The 25,763-nt window shown below is 49.8% G+C and overlaps 1 pseudogene across 1 annotated transcript in view; it reads right to left on the bottom strand.

Annotated features, from left to right (window-relative positions):
• Nucleotides 1-5,581: 5,581 nt before the first annotated feature.
• Nucleotides 5,582-25,763, bottom strand: part of LOC146813571 (E3 ubiquitin-protein ligase TRIM39-like) — a 187,983-nt pseudogene continuing 167,801 nt past the window's right edge. The window contains exon 5 of the transcript XR_014966996.1: nucleotides 5,582-6,286. The product of XR_014966996.1 is annotated as an E3 ubiquitin-protein ligase TRIM39-like (transcript). The remainder of the gene's footprint in view (nucleotides 6,287-25,763) is intronic.

The raw sequence follows: 25,763 nt of genomic DNA, 5'->3' as shown, positions 1-25,763 counted from the left end.
TAGACGTTAGTGAGTGTATTTTAAAACAGGGTTGGTTAGTCTGAATAATAAATTTTATTCGGTCAGTAAACCACCCTATTAAAAACGAAATGAGAGGCGGTGGTCTGGACACAATGGGTCAAGGACTACCCTGCTCTGCTCAGAAGGTCAACATGTTTCTTGCCTCAAGGTCAGGGGGATCCAGCGGCAATTCATCAGGACCGGTGAAAGGTGAACTATCTACAAATTGTGAGGGTGTAAAAAAGAATATTAAGTTGTTGTGGTAGTGTCTGGATAAAACTACCCTAGGGAAGTGTCAGGAAAACTAAACACTTCCGTGTTGGAATGGCCTAACGTTATAGAAAGTGCCGCTCCAGTCGGTACATGGCGAGCCTCTTGGGATGGCGTGTTAGCCTAAGTTCTGTCGCCCAAGGGTGGTCTGCAAACCTACCCCGCTCCGCCGAAACCGGGAAATGTGGTTCGTTTTCCACTGCTCAGTTAAGAACCAATCCGGTAAGTTGTGAGCGAGTTCTAATTGGGCGTCTGCAATCTGATGAATTAGTTTCGGAAAACACCCCGCCTACGTAGAGTGACTACGGGCGCCATCTTGGAATGGGGTGTTGAGGCAGTATCAGGTCATGTTTGTGTATCTCAGAGGCCATGTGGGGGTCCCCGGAAATGTTAATGAACTCCATGAAGTCCTAGTCTTGTGAATCAATGTCTATACAGGCAGATGAAGGACTAGTTGTGTGCATACTGCCCAGGATCAGGAAATATAATCGGTTAGTGCGGGTTGAATCAGACCATTACGGGATCACTTAATGTGTCAGATGGAAGTCAGTGATACCCTGAAGGGGCTCAAAGGATTGTAGGATCGCTGTCGTTATTGTAAGACTGAGTCCATCCCTTGTATCCCGCGTTAGGTCAGGTATGCTGATAATACTCGGGCGGGTATCAGGATATCAATGTGTTAAGGTACCCCATGGTATATCGTCATTCAGACCTCTCGTGTCAGGTGCCAATCTGTGTACCCATCTTTGTTCTAATCTAAACAAGGCTTGTGATGTAATGCCTGGATGTGACTCTAGGACGACCCATCTTAAGGAGTCTGGTGTGTGATGGAAACTTTTAAAATGGCAGTACAGTTTCGTGGTCTCCTTTAAGCATCTGATGTTGCTTTTGTGTTCCGTGATGCGTGTTTTGATGGGCCGTGTCGTCATCCCTATGTAATTCAATGTACATGGGCACTGCACCGGATAGATACAGTTGGTGGAGTTACAATTTGTATGGCGTAACAATGTCCAGGTTAGGGTGTCGGACAGGATCAATTCCTTGGTAGTCATCGTCTGTTTGCAGCATGTACAATTACCACAGGGGAAATGTCCAGTGACAGGTGGAAGCCCCCATAGAGTGCCTTGAAGGTTCTGAGCGACTTTTTTTAGGTCTGGTCTCCCATTCCCCCTCCCTTAGGGACATCTCCCTCTCATGCCTCCCTCCTTCAGGGACATCTCCCACTTCTCCCTCTCTCTGGGACATGTCCAGCTGCTACCTCCCTCAGGGGCATCTCCCGCACACCCTTCGCTTGAGAACATATCCCGCTCCTCACTTCCTGGGAGACATTGACTGTTTCCCCTCCCTTTTGTGGGACATCTCCAGCTACCCACTCCTATGGGTACATCTCCCTCTCCCCCTCCCCAGACACATCTCCTGCTCCCCCTCTCTCCTCAGGGACATCTCCTGCTAGTCCCTCCCATGGGGACATCTCCCTCTCCCTCTCCCCATCCCCTAGACACATCTCCTGCTCCCCCTCTCTCCTCAGGGACATCTCCCGCTAGTCCCTCTCATGGGGACATCTCCCTCTCCCCCTCCCCTAGACTCATCTCCTGCACCCCCTCAATTCTTTAGGGTCATCTCCCGAAATCCCCTCCCTGGGGGACATCTCCTGCTCCCCCCTTCCTGGAGGACATCTCCCGCACATCCTCCCTCCCTCGGGGACATCTGCCACTCCCCCCTCCCTTGGGGACATCTGCTGCTCCCCCACTCCCTCTGGGACTTCTCTTGCTTCCCCTCCCTCAGGGACATTTCCCACTCATCCCTCTCTCTGGGACATCTCCAGCTCCCACCTCCCTCAGGGACATCTCCCACCCCTCCCCCACAGGGACATCTCATGATCCCCCTCCCTGGAGGACATCTTCCACTCCCCCTCCCTCCTTGGTGTCATCTCCTGCTCCACCCTCCCTGGGGGACATCTCACACTGCCCTCTCTGTCCTCGGGGACACCTTCCATTCCCACCTCCCTTGGAGACATCTCCCTCACTGGGGGGACATATCCCACTCCCCCTCACTTGGAGACATCTCCTGCTCCCCCCCTCCCTCAGGGACATCTCCCGCCCCCACCAGGGACATCTCATGCTCCTCTTCTCTCTGGGACATCTCCTGCTCCCCCCTCCCTCAGGGACATATCCCACCCTGCCTCCTTGGGGACATCTCTGGCTCCCCCTCCCACAGACACATCTCCTCCTCCTCCTCACTCCTCCGGGCATCTCTTGCTATCCCCTCCTTTAGGGACCTCTCTCGCTCCCCCTCCCACAGACACATCTCCTGCTCCCCCTCCCTCCTCGGGAACATCTCACGCTAGCCTCTCCCATGGTGACATCTCCCTCTCCCCCTCCCCTAGACACATCTCCTGCTCCCCCACCCTCCTCAGGGACATCTCCCTTTACCCCCTACCTGGGGACATCTCCCGCTCCCCCCTTCCTGGAGGACATCTCCCGCACACCCTGCCTCCTCAGGGACATCTCTCGCTCCTCCCTCCCTCAGGAACTTTTGTCGCTCCCCACCTCCCTTGGCGACATCTGCAGCTCCCCCACTCCGTCTGGGACTTCTCCCGCTTCCCCTCCCTCAGGGACATTTCCCACTCCTCCCTCTCTATGGGCCATCTCCAGCTACCACCTCCCTCAGGGACATCTCCCACCCCCCTCTCCCTGGGACTTCTGCCGCTCCACCTGCCTCAGAGACATCTCCACCTGTCCACTCCCTCCTCGGGACATCTCCCGCTTCCCCTCCCTCCTCAGGGACATCTCCTGCTCCCTCTCCCTGGAGGACATCTTCCACTCCCCCTCCCTCCTTGGTGACATCTCCTGCCCCCCCTTCCCTGGGGGACATCCCACGCACCCCTCCCTCTGGGACATCTCCCACTTCCCCCTCTCTAAAGGACATATCCTGCTCCCCCTCCCTTGGAAACATCTCCTTTTTCCCCTCCCTCTGGGACCTCTCCTGCACCCCTCCCTTGGGGACATCTCACACTCCACCCTCTGTCCTCGGGGACACCTCCCATTCCCACCTCCGTTGGAGACATCTCCCTCTTCTCCCTCACTGGGGGGGGGGGGCATATCCTACTCCCCCCTCCCTCAGGGACACCTCCCGCCCTCGCCAGTGACATCTCCTGCACCCCCCCCCCCTCCCTCAGGGACATCTCCCACCCTGCCTCCTTGGGGGACTGTAATGTTACATAAAGAAGTCCATTCTTGGTAGTTTTCAATGTAGGTTTATTGTATAATAGATGAGCCCCACCAGGAGCGGTCTGTGTCTGCTCAGCCCATTCAGCAACTGCCTGAATCCTAGCAGCATTCTCGCCTGCGCCTCCTGGCTGAGCAGCACAGGCATGAGAAAGGAGACTTCAAAGATGCACAACAAAAGGGCACAATCAAAGGGTAAGAACTGATGTGACAAGTAATACCTTTTAAAACACGTAATGAAATAATTATAAGTTTTAAAATGCCTAATGAATGTGTAACACATTTTGAACCTTTGAAAGAAAAGCACTGAAGTAAGAACAAAGAAATCAAAGCATGTATGGAACCCTTCTTCCCCCTTTAACGAAGACAACAGGAAGAAAAAGAAGAAGTTGAAGGGGAAGAGTACTGTGAGGAAGAACAAGCAAGGAAATGAAGAAAGAAATTTGCGCGGCAATGGAGCGCAAAAACTTGAAAGGGGTTGACTTGCTAAACACCACCAGGGCACAGTGGTTGGCCAGACCACTGTGAAGGTGGCGAGCGGAAAGGAAATGGAAAAGAAAAGTAAGTTAAGAAGAAAGAAAGGAAAAGCGCTCTAAAGGCGTAAGGAAGGTGTGTGAAGTACACCAAGGTGAATATTTGAAAATAGATCCACTAGATAGCGTGTAAGCTATCATGACACATGCCTGGAAATTCTACCACAGGGGTTTTAGAAAGGAGGCACTGTAAAGTAGGTAAAAGTAACATTATGTAAATAAGGACTATAAAGTACAGTTACTTTGCTAAATGAAAATCCCCACAACAATTGGAGTGAAAGGTGTGCGGCACGGCACACGGCACAATGTGCAACATGAGACGTGACACAGATGTGGCGGAAGACCACATAAAGCATTAATATTCCCCAAAATTGGAGTGAAAGGTGTGCGGCACGACACACGGCACAATGTGCAACATGAGACGTAACACAGATGTGGCGGAAGACCACATAAAGCATTAATATTCCCCAAAATTGGAGTGAAAGGTGAGCGGCACGACACACGGCACAATGTGCAACATGAGACGTAACACAGATGTGGAGGAAGACCACATAAAGCATTAATATTCCCCAAAATTGGAGTGAAAGGTGAGCGGCACGGCACACGGCACTATGTGCTACATGAAACGTGAAATAAATGTGGCGGAAGACCACATAAAGCATTAATGTTTGACTAAAACGCACAATAACGGGTAATATGAAGAGGCTTAAGGAGATGGTGTGGATAAAACTGCCACACAGTAAAAACACAAGATGTGAAGAACGTAAATGTAAAACTACCCCTTCCTCTTTTTTTTTTTTAACATGCTACGCAGTAAAAATGCAATTTACAGTAACAGCGCTAACAACACATTAGGGCAAGTACATAAAAAATGAAGTCCAAGCAATAAAAGTAGTAATGCCATATGGTAGGAATATGAATCTTGCAGGTAAATCCAGGCGAGGTTGAACCTGATGGAAAAACATTAAATTAAAATAACAGAAGGAACATAAGCCCCTTGCCCCCCCTCCGTCAGGGACATCTCCTGTTCCCCCTTCCTCATCGGGGAAATCGCCTGCTACCCCCTAGCTCAGGGACATTTCCCGCTCCCCCATCCCGGGGGACATCTGCAGCTCCCCATTTCGCTCTGGGACATCTCCCTCTTCTCCCTTCCTCATAGGCATCTCCCACTCCCCTGTCCCTCTGGGACGTCTCCCGCTTCTCCTGCCTCAGGAACATCTCCCACCTCCCCTCTCTTGGGGCCATCTCCCACTCTCCCCCCCCTCCCTCTTTGGGACATATCGTGCCCCCCTCCCTCTTCGAGGACATCTCTATCACCCCCCTCCCTCTGGGATATCTCCCCCTCCCCCCTCCATCGGCACATCTCCTGCCCCCCTCCCTCCTCGAGGACATCTCTTTCACCCCCTCCCTCTGGGTCATCTCCCCCTCCCCCCTCCCTCGGGGTCATCTCCAGCTCCCCCCTCCCTCCCTCCCTGGGGGACGTCTTCCACTTCCCCCTCCATCGTGTGTCCATATGGTATTGCGGAATAACAGGGCAGCGTTGCACCCCCCGGTGAAAGTAGTTGTGGACCCCCCAAGGGGGGGGGGGGTCTGTCCCGGGGCAGTGGAAGAAATAGGGGGGCAGCCCCCAGTTAAGGGGGGTTAATACCAGGAGAAGCAGGAAATCAAAGAGGGCTCCTCTCTGTCTCTGCCCTGTTGCAGACGTTGGGGGGTCTGAAGGGGTCTGAGGGGGGCGAGGGGGGCTCTGTTACACCAGGCGCAGCTCTGTGTGAGGCCCGTGCCCGAAGAAGGGGTGCACCCCCCCGGCGAAGGTGCCATTGAAAGTGCAGAGATGCTCCCAGGTGTCTGCGTCGTAGAAGGAGACCCGCCCCCCCTCGTAGTCCAGGTAGAACCCCAGCTTCCGGGGGAGCGGACGGGGGGACAGGGGGTCGGGAGAGAAGACGAGATACCGACCATAATGAAGCACACCCACGAACTCGCACTTAGGGAAACTACCAGTTACCCTCCCCACTCTCAGAGCCTCTCCTGCGACCCCCACATGCACCCACCCCTGCAGCTGCTGCACCTCCCAGTAATGCCTCCCTGAGGTGAACCCCTCCCGCCCCATCGCACAGGGACACAAAGTGATTCTTTTGGGCTTGTCCGGCCGGGGCTGCGCTCTGTCTGGCCTTCTCTTGTCTGTCCGTGTCACACGTCTCCCGTCCTCAGACAGGGTCAGCCATTCATGAACCGTGTCTGGATCCAGAGTCACCAGCGCTGCAGAGAGATGAGAGAGGGTTAATGACACACTGTGTGACCTCAGACAAGTCACTGCCCCACCCAGAGACCCCAGCGCTGCAGAGAGAGGAGAGAGAGGTAATGACACACTGTGTGACCTCAGACACGTCACTGCCCCACCCAGAGACCCCAGCACTGCAGAGAGAGGAGAGAGAGGTAATGACACACTGTGTGACCTCAGACACGTCACTGCCCCACCCAGAGGCCCCAGCGCTGCAGAGAGAGGAGAGAGAGGTAATGACACACTGTGTGACCTCAGACACGTCACTGCCCCACCCAGAGACCCCAGCACTGCAGAGAGATGAAAGAGGGTTAATGACACACTGTGTGACCTCAGACAAGTCACTGCCCCACCCAGAGACCCCAGCACTGCAGAGAGATGAAAGAGGGTTAATGACACACTGTGTGACCTCAGACAAGTCACTGCCCCACCCAGAGACCCCAGCACTGCAGAGAGATGAAAGAGGGTTAATGACACACTGTGTGACCTCAGACAAGTCACTGCCCCACCCAGAGACCCCAGCACTGCAGAGAGATGAAAGAGGGTTAATGACACACTGTGTGACCTCAGACAAGTCTCTGTCCCACCCAGAGACCCCAGCGCTGCAGAGGAGAGAGGTAATGACACACTGTGTGACCTCAGACAAGTCACTGTCACACCCTCAGCGGCCCCAGCACTGCAGAGAGAGATGAGAGAGTTAATGATACACTGTGTGACCTTAGACAAGTCACTGTCCCACCCAGAGACCCCAGCACTGCAGAGAGATGAAAGTTAATGACATAATTTTTTACCTCAGACAAGTCACTGTCCTGCCCAGAGATCCCAGCACTGCAAAGAGATGAGAGAGAGGTAATGTCACACTGTGTGACCTCAGACAAGTCACTGTTGTGAGAAGCTGGCCTGGCATATGCTGGTCACTAGTTATAGTGGCCACCTTGCACCAGTCCAATTCGACTCTTATGGTAGATAGGTTTAACCCCTTCAGTGCCCGCCCCTTTCCCCGCCCAGTGCCGGCCGTTGCATTAGCGGGCGGGGTCTATGACGAGCTGGACTCGTCATGGGCACAGCGCCACCGCGGCCCATGACGAGTCCAGCTCGTCATGGGCACTGAAGGGGTTAAGACAACCTTTTAAAGAAAGCTATCCTAGTGGTAGCTGTGGAGAGCAGCCTTCAGGCTAAGTCTCTGAGGAATGTAAAGCAGCTTGGTTTACCTTATAATCTCCTGAATTACCAAATGAAAAGACACCACACAGGTATATATATCAAATATATATGTATTTATTACTAAATATACTCTACTAATCTCTTTATGAGATTAGAGCCAGGTACACATTCAAAAGATCAACAGTTCTCAATAAATTAAGCACAAATATGGCTGGAGCCCTAGGGGCGTACCAGACCATATACTAAAATAGTGATGTAACAAACTCGACTTGCAAAAGTAAGAGGCCTAGGGCCTTGGGAATCGCTGGGGCTTCACTGCTGCAGTATTTACAGGTAAGTAATCAGCCCACGGAGGACGCGTGCAGTGTCTAAACACACACGCGGGTCTCAATGCGTTTCAATGGCAATTGTCGCGGTTTGTATTTTACAGTTCTAGGGCACTTCTGAATGGACAACAAGCAAACAACTTACAGGGTAAGTACTTCGATAGCCAATGCACACTTGGGCACTGTAGTGCCAGAGTTACCTCACCCAGGGAAGCCGGGTGCATAGGTGTCCTTTGGTGTCGGGTCGCGATGCTGTTTTCAATGGGAATCGAGGTGTTCTTGCTGCTTGCGTCGTCGGGTGAAGTGTCCGTGGAAATCCAACGATGGATGGAAGTTGCAGGCGACCTAGAAATTGAGGGGACAGAGTTCAAAGTCACTTGCCAGTGACCGGTGGCCTTCAGGATAGATGACCACAGCTGTCGCGTCGCTTCACATCGCTGATGTAGTTTTGTCTCTTCGTCCACGTGGTCCAGGAGAGATCGAGGAAGACCAGCAGCTGGAGTTGGAAGGTCCCACGACGTCTGCAGCTGATGGCGGTGTCGGCACTCGGATCGGAGCCAACAAACCTTGGCAAGTGCAAGTCTCGTGTGGATGGAAGAATGTGGATGGATCGGGCCAGCAAGGTCCGATGGACTTACCCAGCGAGGGTAAGTGAGGGCAGGCCCAGAGCAACCAGGCGAACCCTTGGAGCAGTTCAGAAAGTCTTCGGGCAGGCTAATAGCCAACGGGCAAGCAACCACAAAGACGCCTTCGCAGGAAAACTTCAGCAACAGCCCACGGTCACTCGGGACGAGGTAGGCCGCTGTTCTTTGGTTTCAGACCTGCTAGGGACTTGGACATTTAGTGGTCCAAAGAACAAGTTTGTAGTTCGTCGTTCAGGGCTTGCACTCCAAATCAGTGCACGGTTCCCAGCTATTGCCGTTCCTCATCACTCGTGGGGTCCAGACGCCACAGCTTCGCTGGGGACTCAAAATGGCCGACGAGAGGTCAGGAAATCAGCTGCAGGGGATGCAGGGACTTCGGGCTCCGGTGGGAGCGGTCAAGTTTGCAACCGTGTTCAGTCCTTTAGGTGCCTGCCAAGCAGGGGAGCCACTCCTTGACTCCAAGGGAGATCCTTCGGTCTTCTAGAGGTAGTAGAAAGTTGAAGGGCCAGGATCCTTCTTCTTGAGCGTTGTCCAGGTGTAATCTGAATTGCATTGGCAATGTGTGGTATCTTATACTGATAAGATGGGAGGGACTAGCTCTATGGCCACTCCTCTAGGAGGGCCAGGGTAGTGAGTGGTTACACCCACTTCCCTTTGTCCAGTTTCGCGCCAGGACAGGGGCAAGCAGCCCCTGAACCGGTTTGAGCTGGCATATGCACAGAGGTGCCTTTTGCTCCCCCCGTGCAGGACTTCAAAGCACTCTAAGAGTGCACCCACCCAGCTCCAATACACTAAATCCTGCCTGGGAGGTGGTGACACCTCCCTGTGACAGGAACCCTTTTGTTGGGCTCCCTCCACTGCGAGTTTCGGTCAGCACCAGGAGGGCAGCCTGGTGTCTGTGCTGGTGGCATCCATTTTGTGATGCCAGGGCCTTAGAAGATTTCTGTCGTTTAGTACAGGGTGTACATGTCGTCCCCTCTAGTAGGGTGGGATCCTACTCCCACACCAGTTACTGGTGTGGGGGTAGGATTCCAAGTTGTTTGACACCAAACACGACATGTTTTGATGCAGTCATTCCAAAGTTAGCATTTACCGCAAGGTTATAATGCACTTAAGAGTATATGGTTTAACCGCATCCACAAACAGCAGCAGAGAATAGACTCTGCCAGCTGCAGAGGGGTCCTGCTCAGGCAGAAGCACCCCCTCGCATAGTAAACCAAGCACCCTGCCCTTGGGATTGATAGGGCCTACCATAGGGGTGACTGATAGGTGTATATGTGTGTGTATGGTGAGATATAGGAACCTATACCTCAGTGAGGAGTGCTAACACTACCTCACACAGGCTGCAGTAGCAGGCCTGTGGTGTCAGATTGTGAGTGCTTCCCAGGGGTGGCATAATACATGCTGCAGCCCCTGGTAGGCCTGTGAAGTACCAATGCCCTAGGTACCTAAGGTACCATATACTAGGGGCTCATAAGGTACCACAGTATCCAATCACTAGTGCATCTAATATGCACACCAAGTCGTTTAGAGAGATCAGGTAGACTGGGGCCCTGATTAGCAGGGACCCAGCCAGACTATGGCCAGAAACCAGTGTATACATCAGAAAAAAAGTGGGGGCAACAGAAGTGCAGATCCTACTCTCCTACACAACCCCCAACCCAAACGCAGGGACATTAAACTAACCTTGACCAGTTGAGTCTTCATGTTCTAAGTGGAAATACCTTGAGAGTCCATCTGCATTGGCATGTTGGGTCCCAGGTCTATGTTCCACTGTATAGTCCATCCCCTGTAGGGAAATGGACCACCTGAGCAGTTTAGGATTTTCACCTTTCATCTGTTTGAGCCACAGGAGGGGCTTATGGTCGGTCTGAACTATGAAGTGAGTGCCAAACAAGTATGGCCTCAGCTTCTTCAGGGCCCACACCACAGCAAAGGCCTCCCTCTCAATGGCTGACCAACGTTTCTCTCTAGGGGTCAGCCTTCTGCTTATGAAAGCTACTGGCTGGTCTTGACCTTCATTATTAAGTTGAGACAGTACAGCTCCCACACCCAGCTCTGAAGCATCTGTTTGGACAATGAACTTCTTTTTGTAATCTGGACTCTGTAAGATGGGGGCAGTGCACATTGCCTGCTTTAGGTCTTCAAATGCCTTCCGACAGCTAGCTGTCCACTGAACCTTTTTTGGCATTTTCTTGGAGGTAAGATCATTTAAGGGGGTCACTATAGATCCATATCCCTTAACAAACCCCCTGTAATACCCAGTCAGGCCCAAGAAGGCTCTCACCTGTGTCTGGGTGGTTGGAGCTACCCAGTCCATTATGGTCTGGATCTTGCTCTGCAATGGTTGAACCTGGCCTCCACCTACAAGGTGGCCCAGGTACACAACCTGACTCTGCCCTATCTGGCACTTAGTGGCCTTGATAGTGAGGCCTGCTTTCTGCAGGGCCTCCAATACATTTCTGAGGTGGACCAGGTGATCCTGCCAGGTGGAACTATAGACAGCAATGTCATCAAGATATGCTGAGCAATAGGTTTCCATACCAGTCAGAACTTTATTCACCAACCTCTGAAATGTGGCAGGTGCATTCTTCAAACCAAAGGGCATTACCACAAAGTGATAGTGCCCACCAGGGGTCGAAAAAGCAGTTTTGGCCTTGGCTTCATCAGCTAACTTGATTTGCCAATAGCCTGCTGTAAGGTCAAATGTACTTATATACTTGGCTGAGGCCAAAGTATCTATTAGTTCATCTGCCCTTGGTATTGGGTAGGCATCAGTCCTTGTGACTGCATTGAGGCCTCTGTAGTCAACACAAAACCTCATCTCTTTCTTACCGCCCTGGGTGTGAAGTTTTGGGACAAGTACTACTGTGCTAGCCCAAGGGCTATCTGAGGGCTCAATAACACCTAGCTCCAACATTTTCTGGACTTCAGTCCTGATACAGTCCCTGACATGGTCAGGTTGCCTGTAGATTTTACTCTTTACAGGCAGACTGTCTCCAGTGTCCACCTCATGGGTGCACCAGGAAGTCTGACTTGGGGTCAGGCTAAACATATGTCTAAACTGCTGTAGCACTTGTCTACATTCAGTTTGTTGATGTTCAGTGAGGCTGCTTGCCAAAGCAACACCATCAACTGACCCATCTTCAGGGTTCTGTGAGAGCAGGTCAGGGAGAGGGTCACTCTCCTCCTCCTGGTCCTCATCAGTTGCCATGAGCAAGCTCATGTCAGCCCTGTCCACATATGCTTTAAGTCTGTTGACATGGAGCACTCTAAGAGGGCTCCTGGGAGTACCAAGGTCTACCAAGTAGGTGACCTCTCCCTTCTTTTCAACAATTGTATGGGGGCCACTCCATTTGTCCTGGAGAGCTGCTGGGGCCACAGGCTCCAACACCCACACTTTCTGGCCTGGCTGGTAAACAGTCAAGACAGCCTTTTGGTCATGCCAAGCTTTTTGTAATTCTTGGCTTGCCTCAAGGTTTTTAGTGGCCTTCTTCATGTACTCAGCCATCCTGGAGCGGAGACCAAGTACATAGTCCACTACATCCTGTTTGGGAGGTTTGTGTCAGGAATCACGGAAGGTTTCCTCCTCCTTCTGCTTCCGTGGCTTCTATGCTCTCATCGCAAACTCAGAAAGCAGTCAATCCTTTGAGTTGGAGTGCTTGTTGGCATCGCAGAAATTCCAACATGGCTGCCAACTTGCTGCAATAGCATATTGCTGTTAGCAGTCTAGTCTTGCAGTGAATGACAGTTGGTGAGGTGTGCTCCAACATTCCATGGTGCACTTCACCGAAGATTCCTCAGAAGGAGCACCTGTTTCTGCGTCGTGAAAGTCAGTCAGGGTAGTGGCGTTAAACTCGGGGTTAGTTCGTCGGTTTAAAACCTCAGGTTAGTTGAACTGTCTAGTGTAATTCACGTTTGAGAAATAAGCCTTAAAATTCTAATGTTAATGAGAAAAGCCAGCATGTTTAAAAAACCAATGTCAGCAGAAATTTACGTGTGAAGAAACTACAACCAAAGTTAATCCTTTTTACTGAAGAGGTTCAGAATTAATATAGAGTAAAAACTGTAGTGGAAACTGTAGAGAAGAAAGCCAGCCTCAGTCACTTTTCGCAGCGTTTATAAATAAATTCATTCAGTGGTTTAATTAGCTGAAACCTAAGCATTCTGGCACAGAGCTTCCAAGCTGTTAATTGAAGGAAGCTATTTAGAAGCACAAGAGTTATTTCATTTTCGTTTTCTGTGCGCACTGAAAGGCTGGTTAATTTCAAGGTCAAGAGCAAGTTACTATAAATGCTCTTCATGCTCAAATAAATCACCAGCTTTCTACACAAGGCTCACGCGAGTGAAATTATTCTCACATTAGCCTTCCTGTGTAACCTTGAAATGCAAACTTAAAGTAAATGAAATGAGCAGGCTAAAATAAACCCTCGACTTTCATTTAAAGAATCTCCAGCTGGTAATAAAAGGACCTGTGCTTCAAGGTTAATTAATTATCCAATATAGTCAGTGGACATTTGCCAGTCCGTTTGACATTAAAATAACCTTCTCAATTGGGTTAGTCCTGAATAACGTTGGGAGTCTTTTACCACCAGAAAAATAAAGACCAAATCAAGAATTGTTTCCTTAAAGACTCCAAGTTCAATAATCTGGAACAATAAATCCAATAGACTCCATTTAATAAAAACAACTCTTAACTATCCAGTGAGTATACTCAGTGAGAGGGAAAAAACGCAATTTTCAGATTTTAATAAATTAATTGGATTTACACTTACCTTGTTTTTCCCAATTTTCTAGAGTAGAGAATAAGTAGCATTCCTGCGACGATAGAACAATAAGAGTTAAGACTTCTCTTCAAATACATGCAACGCAAAAGAGAAGTAGAAGAGGGGCAAAACTCAAAACACTTCCTGGTAAGATAAGTTATCTTAGTTTTTAAATGCAAGTAAGTTATAAATGTTTCGCCACTTGATTTCATGATTTGTCTGCAGCTGTCACTACCGGTGAGGGAGGAGGTTCGTGCTGAACAGCAGTGTTGGAGTTGTCTCTTCTCTGTCCCATCCCCTTTCCCCCCTCGGTACTCACTGACTAAGGTGTAACCCAAGAAACCTGGTGGGGAAAGTTCCGAGAAGGGCATTGGGAGCTTGCGTCATTCTACTCCTGTGTGGTTTGCAAAAAAAGACGCACCTGACAGTTTGAGAGGTAACTCCTATCCCTCCTTCACTAGACATAGTGGTCCTCTAACAGGGTGCCCAAACAGAAGTTCAAAAGGGCTGTAGCCAACCCCCTTCTGAGGAACCTCCCTGTATGCAAACAGAAGGCAGGGAAGTAAAAGGTCCCATTTTCGCCTAAGCTTCTCTGGGAGTCCTTAAATCATTCCCTTTAGGGTTTTGTTGAATCTCTCAACTAACCCATTGCATTGTGGGTGATAGGGAGTGGTGAATTTGTAGTTTACACAACACTCCTTCCACAGTGCAGTCAGATATCCTGACATAAAGTTAGAACCTCTGTCAGAGATGACCTCCTTTGGAAAACCCACCCTGGAGAAGACTCCAATGAGGGCTCTTGCTACCACAGGAGCTGTGGTAGTCCTTAGGGGTATAGCTTCTGGATACCTGGTGGCATGATCCACTACCACCAGTATAAATCTGTGCCCAGATGCAGTTGGAGGGTCAAGGGGACCAACTGTATCGATCCCTACCCTTTCAAAGGGAACCCCCACCACAGGTAGTGGTATCAGGGGGGCCTTTGTGGTGCCACCTGTCTTGCCACTGGCTTGACAAGTGACACAGGAGCGACAAAACTCCTTTGTGTCTTCAGACATGTGTGGCCAATGAAAATGTGGTACAAGCCTGTCCCAGGTCTTGTTTTGGCCCAAGTGACCTGCCAATGGGATATCATGTGCTAGGGTCAAGAGGAACCTCCTAAACCTCTGAGGAATCACCAACCTCCTGGTGGCTCCAGGGGTAGGTTCCCTAGCCTCAGAGTATAGGAGCCCCTCATCCCAATAAACCTTATGGGACCCACTAGCACTCCCAGCAGCCTCAGCAGCAGCCTGCTGTCTGAGGGGTTCAAGAGTGGAGCAGCACTGTTGCTCTTTGCTCAGATCTTCCCTGGAAGAGCCACCTGCCCCCAAGAACTCAACCTGACCAGGCTCAAGTTCCTCTGGGACAGTTCCTTCTTCGGGCTCTGCTTCTCCTCCCTCAGGAGGGGAATCTGAGATCTGAGACAGAGGGGAAGGCCCAGCCTTAACCCTACTGCTCCTCCTCTTGGGTAGCACCTGGTCCATAGTTTCAGGATCCAGAGCTGGTTCAGCTTTATGCATTTTGGCTTGTGACCTGGTCACAGCAAATACCTCTGCAGGTATGCCCAACATCTCAGCATGAGTCCATAATTGTACTTCAGACCAGGCTGAAGTCTCTAGATCATTGCCCAACAAACATTCGACAGGGAGGTCTGCACTGACTACTACCTTTTTGAGGCCAGTTACCCCTCCCCAGGAGAAATTAACAACTGCCAGGCTATGGTTGGTCCTGGTGTTGCTAGCATTGGTTACCTGGTACATTTCACCCAGGATGATCTGTGCAGGATCCACTAGGTCCTCTGCCACCATGGTGACACTAGCACCTGTGTCCCTGAATGCCAAAGCCTGTTTGCCATTTATGATAGGCTGCTGTTTGTATTTGCCCAGGTTACTGGGGCTCACTAGGAAGGACATATCAAGGTCTCCCTCACAAACTAGCATTGCCTGTGTTGGTACTCTGACTAGGCCAGAGTCCACATCAGAACCCAGGGTCAACCCTACAACACCCTTATTCTGAGTATTATGTCCACCACTTGCTGTACTAGGGGGAACAGTTGCCTTAGGGGCTGGAGTGGTGGTGGTTTGGTCTTTGGACTTTGTACAGTCAGAAGTCCACTGCACTTTCTGTTTACAGAATTTGCACCAGGGCTTCTTTTGGCCTTTTCCCTTGTTGGATTGTGACTCCCCACCAGTTGCAGATTTTTGGGGCCCTTGTGAAGACTTCTGATCTTTAGATTTATCCCCACCCTTATCTGAGCCTTTAGGATCTTGCTTCTTAGAGTCACCACCTTGGTTCTGGTTTTTCTGCCTCACCCTGGTTCTGACCCATTTGTCTGCCTTCTTTCCCAATTCTTGGGGAGAGGTCAGATCAGAGTCCACCAGGTACTGGTGCAACAACTGGTTCTGGCAGTTATTAAGGATCTGTTCTCTCATTATAAGATTATACAATCCCTTAAAATCAGTTACTCTACTACCCAACAGCCAACCTTCTAGAGCCTTGGTAGCACAATCAACAAAGTCAGTCCAATCCTGAGTCTGTGCTTTCTGGGTGTCTCTGAACTTCAACCTGTACTGTTCAGTGGTTAAGCCAAACCCATCTATCAAAGCACTCTTCAGGGCTTCATAATCATTAGCATCCTCTTCTCTAACAGTGAGGAGCTTGTCTCTCCATTTGTCTGAAAAGGAGAGCCACAAGATTGCTGCCCACTGTTTCTGGGGGACCTGTTGAGCTCTACAGGCCCTCTCCATAGCAGTTATCCATTTGTGGATATCATCCCCACTCTGGTAGGGAGGAACAACCTTGGACAGGTTCCTATGATCTGGCATGTAATCTCTGCCTCTAGGGACACTGTTGCTGCCACCAGGGGTATCTAACCCCTCCTTCTTTGAAGCTCTTTGGAGCTCGAAGGCTTCCCTATCTATGGCCAATTGCTTGGTTCTGAGGGCAAGCCTAGCTTCCTCATACTGCAGCAATTTGTACCTTCTTTCAGAGGAGGTCTCCCTGGGAAAGTTGGAGTTCCTCTGTGGAACAGATTCTCTTCCAGAGTGGTATGAATGGTCAGAGTCCCTTGAGGGGGACCTAGGCCTCTCTCCCACTCTGTCAGTTCTCTTAAGGAGAATTCCTCTGTTCCTTTCAGACTCTTCTGGGTCTGGCCCTTCAATCACAGACTCCAGGTCATCTTGATTTTCATCATCAGACCCAGAGACTATGGTTGACCCACTCCCTGATGCAGACCTACTTGCTCCTAGAGCTTGTCTCAGGTCATCTGCTACTAACAGATCTATCAGGTGTTGTGATGAGGGACTCCTGCCCACCCTCAGATTTCTTGCAAAGCACAAGGCCTTCAGGTCAGTGTAGGCCAGGTCTTTGTACTGAGCTTGGATGGACCCACTGGCTCCATCCTGGTGAGGCATACTAGTGTTGTGCAGTGTTGTACTACCTACACTAGTTGGGGCCTACTAAACCTAGCTTGAGCTGTAGCAAGGGTGTGCTTATCCCTTCACAAACAGCTCTAAGTTCAGTAGAACTTATTGATACTAGCTTGACTTTATATGTACCTTGAGTACCTTAAGTGGTTTTCAGTTAGTAATTCAAATAGAGATTTTCTGGTAAAACAATGGCAAGCTGGAATCCCACACGCTACCCACCAATGTGAGAAGTTGGCCTGGCGTATGCTGGTCACTAGTTATAGTGGCCACCTTGCACCAGTCCAATTCGACTCTTGGTAGATAGGTTTAAAGACAACCTTTTAAAGAAAGCTATCCTAGTGGTAGCTGTGGAGAGCAGCCTTCAGGCTAAGTCTCTGAGGAATGTAAAGCAGCTTGTTTTACCTTATAATCTCCTGAATTACCAAATGAAAAGACACCACACAGGTATATATATCAAATATATATGTATTTATTACTAAATATACTCTACTAATCTCTTTATGAGATTAGAGCCAGGTACACATTCAAAAGATCAACAGTTCTCAATAAATCAAGCACAAATATGGCTGGAGCCCTAGGGGCGTACCAGACCATATACTACAATAGTGGTGTAACAAACTCGACTTGCAAAAGTAAGAGGCCTAGGGCCTTGGGAATCGCTGGGGCTTCACTGCTGCAGTATTTACAGGTAAGTAATCAGCCCACGGAGGACGCGTGCAGTGTCTAAACACACACGCGGGTCTCAATGCGTTTCAATGGCAAATGTCGCGGTTTGTATTTTACAGTTCTAGGGCACTTCTGAATGGACAACAAGCAAACAACTTACAGGGTAAGTACTTCGATAGCCAATGCACACTTGGGCACCGTAATGCCAGAGTTACCTCACCCAGGGAAGCCGGGTGCATAGGTGTCCTTTGGTGTCGGGTCGCGATGCTGTTTTCAATGGGAATCGAGGTGTTCTTGCTGCTTGCGTCGTCGGGTGAAGTGTCCGTGGAAATCCAACGATGGATGGAAGTTGCAGGCGACCTAGAAATTGAGGGGACAGAGTTCAAAGTCACTTGCCAGTGACCGGTGGCCTCCAGGATAGATGACCACAGCTGTCGCGTCGCTTCACGTCGCTGATGTAGTTTTTTCTCTTCGCCCACGTGGTCCAGGAGAGATCGAGGAAGACCAGCAGCTGGAGTTGGAGGGTCCCAGGACGTCTGCAGCTGATGGCAGTGTCGGCACTCGGATCAGAGCCAACAAACTTTGGCAACTGCAAGTCTTGTGTGGATGGAAGAATGTGGATGGATCGGGCCAGCAAGGTCCGATGGACTTACCCAGCGAGGGTAAGTGAGGGCAGGCCCAGAGCAACCAGGCGAACCCTTGGAGCAGTTCAGAAAGTCTTCGGGCAGGCTACTAGCCAACAGGCAAGCAACCGCAAAGACGCCTTCGCAGGAAAACTTCAGCAACAGCCCACGGTCACTCGGGACAAGGTAGGCCACTGTTCTTCGGTTTCAGACCTGCTAGGGACTTGGACATTAAGTGGTCCAAAGCACAAGTTTGTAGTTTGTCGTTCAGGGCTTGCACTTGAAATCAGTGCACGGTTCCCTGGTATTGCCGTTCCTCGTCACTCGTGGGGTCCAGACGCCACAGCTTCGCTGGGGACTCAAAATGGCCGACGAGAGGTCAGGAAATCAGCTGCAGGGGACGCAGGGACTTCGGGCTCCGGCAGGAGCGGTCAAGTTTGCAACCGTGTTCAGTCCTTTAGGTGCCTGCCAAGCAGGGGAGTCACTCCTTGACTCCAAGGGAGATCCCTCGGTCTTCTAGAGGTAGTAGAAAGTTGAAGGGCCAGGATTCTTCTTCTTGAGCGTCGTCCAGGTGTAATCTGAATTGCATTGTCAATGTGTGGTATCTTATACTGATAAGATGGGAGGGACTAGCTCTATGGCCACTCCTCTAGGAGGGCCAGGGTAGTGGGTGGTTACACCCACTTCCCTTTGTCCAGTTTCGCACCAGGACAGGGGCCAGCAGCCACTGAACCGGTTTGAGCTGGCATATGCACAGAGGAGCCTTTTGCTCCCCCAGTGCAGGACTTCAAAGCACTCTAAGAGTGCACCCACCCAGCTCCAATAAACTAAATCCTGTCTGGGAGGTGGTATCACCTCCCTGTGACAGGAACCCTTTTGTTGGGCTCCCTCCACTGCGAGTTTCGGTCAGCAGCAGGAGGGCAGCCTGGTGTCTGTGCTGGTGGCATCCAATTTGTGATGCCAGGGCCTTAGAAGATTTCTGTCGTTTAGTACAGGGTGTACATGTCGTCCCCTCTAGTAGGGTGGGATCCTACTCCCACACCAGTTACTGGTGTGGGGGTAGGATTCCAAGTTGTTTAACACCAAACACGACATGTTTTGATGCAGTCATTCCAAAGTTAGCATTTACCGCGAGGTTATAATGCACTTAAGAGTATATGGTTTAACCGCATCCACAAACAGCAGCAGAGAATAGACTCTGCCAGCTGCAGAGGGGTCCTGCTCAGGCAGAAGTACCCCTTCACATAGTAAACCAAGCACCCTGCCCTTGGGATTGATAGGGCCTACCATAGGGGTGACTGATAGGTTTATATGTGTGTGTATGGTGAGATATAGGAACCTATACCTCAGTGAGGAGTGCTAACACTACCTCACACAGGCTGCAGTAGCAGGCCTGTGGTGTCAGATTGTGAGTGCTTCCCAGGGGTGGCATAATACATGCTGCAGCCCCTGGTAGGCCTGTGAAGTACCAATGCCCTAGGTACCTAAGGTACCATATACTAGGGGCTCATAAGTTACCACAGTATCCAATCACTAGTGCATCTAATATGCACACCAAGTTGTTTAGAGAGATCAGGTAGACTGGGGCCCTGATTAGCAGGGACCCAGCCAGACTATAGCCAGAAACCAGTGTATACATCAGAAAAAAAGTGGGGGCAACACAAGTGCAGATCCTACTCTCCTACAACTGCCCCACCCAGAGACCCCAACACTGCAGAGAGAGGAGAGAGAGTTAATGACACACAGAGTGACCTCAGGCCAGTCGCTGTCTCACCCATAGCCCCCAGCACTGCAGGGAGAGAGAGTTAATGACACACTGTGTGACCTCAGACAAGTCACTGTCCAGCCCAGAGACAGCAGCACTGCAGAGAGAGGCGAGAGAGAGGTAATGACACACTATGTGACCTCAGACAAGTCACTGTCCCATCAGAGATCCCAGCACTGCAAAGAGATGAGAGAGAGGTAATGTCACACTGTGTGACCTCAGACAAGTCACTGTCCCACCACTGCAGGGAGAGGAGAGAGAGTTAATGACACACTGTGTGACCTCAGACAAGTCACTGTCAATCTCGGAGACTCAGCACTGCAGAGAGAAGAGAGAGTTACTGACACACTGTGTGACCTCAGACAAGTCACTGTCCCACCCAGAGACCCCAGCACTGCAGGGAGAGGAGAGAGAGTTAATGACACACTGTGTGACCTCAGACATGTCACTGTCCCACCCAGAGACCCCAACACTGCAGAGAGAGGAGAGAGAGTTAATGACACACTGAATGACCTCAGACAAGTCACTGTCCCACCCAGAGACCCCAGTACTGAAGAGAGACTAAAGAGATTTACTGACACACTGTGTGACCTCAAACAAGCCACTGTCCAGCCCAGAGACTGCAGCACAGCAGAGAGAGGAGAGAGAGGTAATGACACACTGTGTGATCTCAGACAAGTCACTGTCTGTGAGAATTTGCCCTGGTATATGCTGTCCACTAGTTATAGTGGGCACCTTGCACCAGTCAAAACAACCCCTTATTGATGATAGGTTAAAGACAACCTTTATTGAAAGCTATCCTAGTGGTAGCTATGGAGAGCAGCCTTCAGGCCAAGTCTCAAAGGAATGTAAAGCAGCTTGGTTTGCCAGAATATAACCTTTTGAATGACCAAATGAAAGGAGAACCACACAAAGAATAAATAAAATATATGTATTTCATTACTAAACAATCTCTACTAACCTCTTTATGAGATTAGAGCACAAGATACACAATTATTAATCAATAGAACAACAGTAAATACCACAAAACACAGTGGGCTCCAGGGGAGATTAAACCATATACTAAGAAAGTGGTATAACAACCACAACTTCACTAGACACAGTGCCTAGAGCACGTAGAATCACTGGGAACCCAAGGAACCACCCAAAGTAGTGACAGAGGGGACCCACGGAGAACTTGTGCAGTGTGAGAACATAGGCGCGAGCTCCGTGCAACTCTATGGGAAAGTTGCGGTTGGAGAATTACAATTTAAGGACACTTTGGAGAGGACTTCAAGCAAACCCTTTGAAACATAGAAGGTTCCAAGGCTAGCACCCTTGTGAGTACTGAGGTACCCGTGTTACCTACCCCAGAGGAGCCGGGTGCATAGGGGTCAAGTGGTGTCGGAAACCCTTGTCGTTTTCAATGGCGTGATGCGAAGAAGTGCTGCTGCCGGGAGGATGAAAAGTGTCCAGTGGAATTCAAGCCTGGACCCGATGTGAGAAGAACCTGAAAGCAGAGGGCACAGAGTCCTAAGTGTCCTTAACTTCTAAAATTCCAACCGCAACTTTCCCATAGAATAGTACGGGGCTCGTGCCTGTGTTCTCACACTGCACGTGTCCCCCGTGGGTCTCCTGTGCCACTACCTTGGGTGGTTCCTTGGGTTCCCAGCGATTCTACGTTCTCTAGGCACTGTGTCTAGTCAAGTCGTGGTTCTTAAACCACTTTCTTAATGTATGGTTTGGTCTACCCCTAGGGCCCATTGTATATTGTGCTATTTACTGTCGTTTTAGAACTGTATAATTGTGTATCTTGGACTCTAATCTCATAAAGAGATTAGTAGTGAGTGTTTAGAAATAAATACATATATTTTATATATACCTTGTGTGGTTCTCCTTTCATTTAGTGATTCAGGAGGTTATAATCTGTTAAAACAAGCTGCTTTACACTCCTTCAAGACTAAGCCTGAAGGCTGCTCTCCATAGCTACCACTAGGATATCTTTCAATGAAGGTTGTCTTTAAACCTATCATCAATAAGGGTAGTTTGGACTGGTACAAGGTGCCCACTATAACTAGTGGACAGCATATGCCAGGCCAACTTCTCACATTGGTGGCAGCGGTGGGATTCAAGTTTGCTATTGCTTTACCAGAAAACCTCTTTGAGTGACTAACTGAAAACCACTATATGTGCGTAGGTACATATAAATCAAGTCTAGAATAAAGTAAGTTCTACTGAACTTGGAGTTGGGTTAGCAAAGGGACCAGCACACCCCGTTTACCCAACTCAAGAGAGACTAGTAGCTCCCACTAGGTTAGATAGGTGCAACACCTCACTACACTAGTATGTCTTCAAGACCTGAAGCCAGTGGATACTTGTCATCCAAGTATGACCATCTCACATTCGTCGAATTGAGAAACATGTGTACAGCTAGGAAGTTGAAGACAGGGAGGAGTGCAAACACTTAACGCCTCATGGAAGCTCTGCTGTTAGATGATCTCAGAAAGACCCCAGGGTCTGATGAGGCAGGCAGGGTGGGTGGGGCAGCAGAAGAGGAAAGGCCAAGATGAGACAACACCTATGACCAGGACTCTGAAGCTGACCAGGAGGAACAAGATGATTCTAACCTGAAAAATCCAATCCATCCTGAAGGTGAGGGAGAAGGCCTCAGTGGCCCTCTCTATACCCCACCTGGAAGGGTTGGTGGTGTGCCGAGAAGATCAAGATCTCCTTATCTGGAGCCTAATCATTCTGGTACATCTGGAGGGACCTCTGTCTCTCATAGGACCATTTTTCCTCAACATAGGAAGTCCTCTTATGAGAAAAAATACAGACTACTTTAGTTTGAGAAAGGTAAGTTTAGGATCAAGAGAGAGCCGTTAGCATTAGGTAAGGAATCCCTGGAGCTCCAGAAAGATTCACACAGATGGGGGCTAGAGCTCCATGGTGGCAGCAACAGTTTCCCTAGAGTTAGAGATCATACTCATGACCATAGCAGCCTGAGCAAGATTGTCCATCCCTACCAGAGTGGGGATGACATCCACAAATGTATAACTGCACTGGAGAGGGCCTGTAAAGTACAGAGGGGCCCTCAGGAGCAGTGGGCAGCAATCTTGTGACTCTCCTTTGCAGACAAAGGTAGAGACAAGCTCCTCACTGTTAGAGAAGAGAATTGTTGAACTTGGCCCTTTCTGCAGGGTCATCCCTGAACTTTTTGCCTTCCTCCTATATTTTTTCTGACCTGTTGTTGGCTGTTTTATGACTCTGGGCACTTTACCACTGCTGGACAGTGCTAAAGTGCATATGCTCTCCCTATGTTAAATTGATATACTGATTTGTGATTCCATGATTGGTTGGTTTGGTTTACTTGCCAGACCCTAGTACAGTGCACCATGTGTGCCCAGGGCTTGTAAGTCAAATGCTGCTGGTGGGCTTGCAGCACTGGTTGTGCCACCCACAGAAGCAGCCTGTAAAATTGTGTCTCAGGTCTGCTATTGCAGAGCCTGTGTGCAGTCACTGACTGCCATGCTGACTGACCAAGTGCACCCACTTGCCAGTCCCTAAACCGTCCCTTTTCTTCATATCAGACACCCCTATGGTAGGCCCTTGGGCAGGGTGCATTGTAAGTATAAGGTAGGACATGCCCTAGTATGTGTGGCATGTTCTAATAGTGAATTACAGCCATTTTCGTTTTTTCACTATTGCAAGGCTACCTGTTCTCCATAGGCCAGAATGGGCAGTTTGATTATTACATCTTATAATCCTAACTGACTCAGGGAACATGGTAGAAATTTGAGTTTAGTATGCCTGAACTCAGAATGATAAAATACATCTTTTAGTGAAGTTGGTTTTAACGTTCTGTGTTTGAAAATACCACTTTTAGAAAGTAGGTATTTTCTTGTCTCACCATCCAAACCTGCCTCTGCTAGGCTGTGTATTCCTTGTCTGGAGTTTGAGTGACAGGGGCTGGGGAATTCCAGGGGGCTGGGAAATTCCCGGAGACAGAGTGAGTCAGCACAGGGCTGAATAGAGAGATCTCCATGTAGATGGGTGGGAGGAGTTGCACCTGGGACCTGAATAGGGCTGTGCTTTCCCTCCACAATGCTGGCTCCACCTCCTGTGGTGCGTTTGATGTCTCTGCCCTGCACTGTGAAAAGAAAGAAGGAGTCATGTCAACAAGGTGCTCCAGGACTGACCAGAAACGGTCTGCACAAGGCAAAGGATTTTGGGGTATAAGTAGTGAGACCCTGATCCCAAGAAATTAGATCACTTCTGGAACAACAAGAAGAAACCTCTGCTAAGGAGAAGAACCAAAGGAAGCTGTAGGAGTGGACTGCCCCCCTGCCAGTGTGCTATGTTGCTGGGTTGGCCTACAGTGATGTCTTCAGTGCCAAGGAGAGGAGAAGGAACTTTGTGTGTACTTCATCATCTTGCAGAATATTTCTCCAAGGGCTTGAACTTGTGCTTGCCTCCTGCTGAAGTCTCAGGGACAACAGACTTCACCACCAGCTCCCCACTGAATTTCCTTGCTGGGAATTCTATCTGCAGAAGCCTGCGTGTTGCTGGGAGCTGGAAGCGCGACGCAACGATAAGACGAGTGTCGATGCCACAGCTGTAGTCCTCGCATCGCCAGAGAAGTGTGCCGCCATCGCATCTCTCAGAAGCGTGCCTTCGTCAGAGCTGCCTGCTGTCGCATCACCGGAGAAGCGTGTCGCAACCGTGAGGGTCGCCGTCGCATCATCAGAGAAGCGTGTTGCAGGGCCTGTCATGGCTCCAAAGTACGAGAGTCGTCGCAAGGCTGCCAGGGTGTGTCGCATCGTCTCAACATCGTCGCATCAAGGGTGCCATCTTACCGCATCGGATTGTCGCATCGAGGCACCATCTTGCCACATCGCAACCGGGCTGTAGCACGAGAACCTACGCATCACCTCCTCTCCGGTAAGGATCAAGACGCATCCCTTTTTCTGCGCAAGCATTGAGGCGCGACGCATCATCTCCCCCGAAGCAAGGAACCGACGCATCTCCAATGCTGCGAACCTTTTGTTTAGTTTGCGTTACGCATCCAGGTACTTTTATGAGAACTGTGTGGCATTTACCAACAACTTGAACTAAGCTAATTCTACCATCTTGAAACCAATTTAAGGTACAGTATTGTGGATTTTTGTCGTTTGTGGTCTTGTGTTAAGTCTATATAAAGAATACTTATTTTTATAAAACCTGTGCGGCGTCCATCTGTAGTGTTTGCACTGTATTACTATATGTGTTCACAAATGCTTAACACACTGCCTCTGAGATAAGCCTGTCTGCTCGTGCCAAGCTACCAAGATGTTAAGCAGGGGTTATCCAGTAGTGTAATCCCCTTTCCCTGACTTAGAAGCAAGGGTCCCTATTTGGTCAAAGGTACCTACCTCTGCCAACTAGCGACCCCCAGTCCTAACAAGGATGCTGAAAATTACAAGGTCTTGAAAAGTGCTCTGATTGATGGGTTTGGCCTAACCACTAAACAGTACAGGTTGAAGTTTAGAGACACCCAAAAGGCTCAGACTCAAGACTGGGTTGACTTTGTAGATTGTGCTACTAAGGCTCTGGAAGGTGGGATACATGGCAGCAAGGTGCATGACTTTTTATGATTGTACAATTTCATTATGAGGGAGCAGATCCTTAATAATTGTCAAATCTAGCTTTTACACCAGTACCTGGTGGACTCTGATCTGACCTCTCCCCAAGAATTGGGAAAGAAGGCAGACAAATGGGTTCAAACCAGAGTAAAGCCAAAGACACAGGGTGGTGACAAGAAGAATGATTCTTCCAAGACCCAAGAGAAAGGTGGGGATAAGTCTAAAGATAAGTCCACTACAGGGCCCCAAAAGTCCTCTTCTGGGGGTGGGCCCCAAACTCCTTCCTTCCCTGAAAAGACACCCTTTTGCCATGTGTGCAAGAAGCCTGGACACTGGAAAAATTATCCCAGTTGCCCTAGGGTTGGCAATAAAGCAAATGTTCCTCCTTGCAATACTACCACTCCTCCTGGTACTACAAGTAGTAATCCCCCAGTTGG

Source organism: Triturus cristatus, chromosome 7 (assembly GCF_964204655.1).
Source record: "Triturus cristatus chromosome 7, aTriCri1.1, whole genome shotgun sequence".
NCBI lineage: Eukaryota > Metazoa > Chordata > Amphibia > Caudata > Salamandridae > Triturus > Triturus cristatus.
Note: the sequence above shows the minus strand (reverse complement) of the source record. Positions and strands in the feature narration are given on the sequence as shown.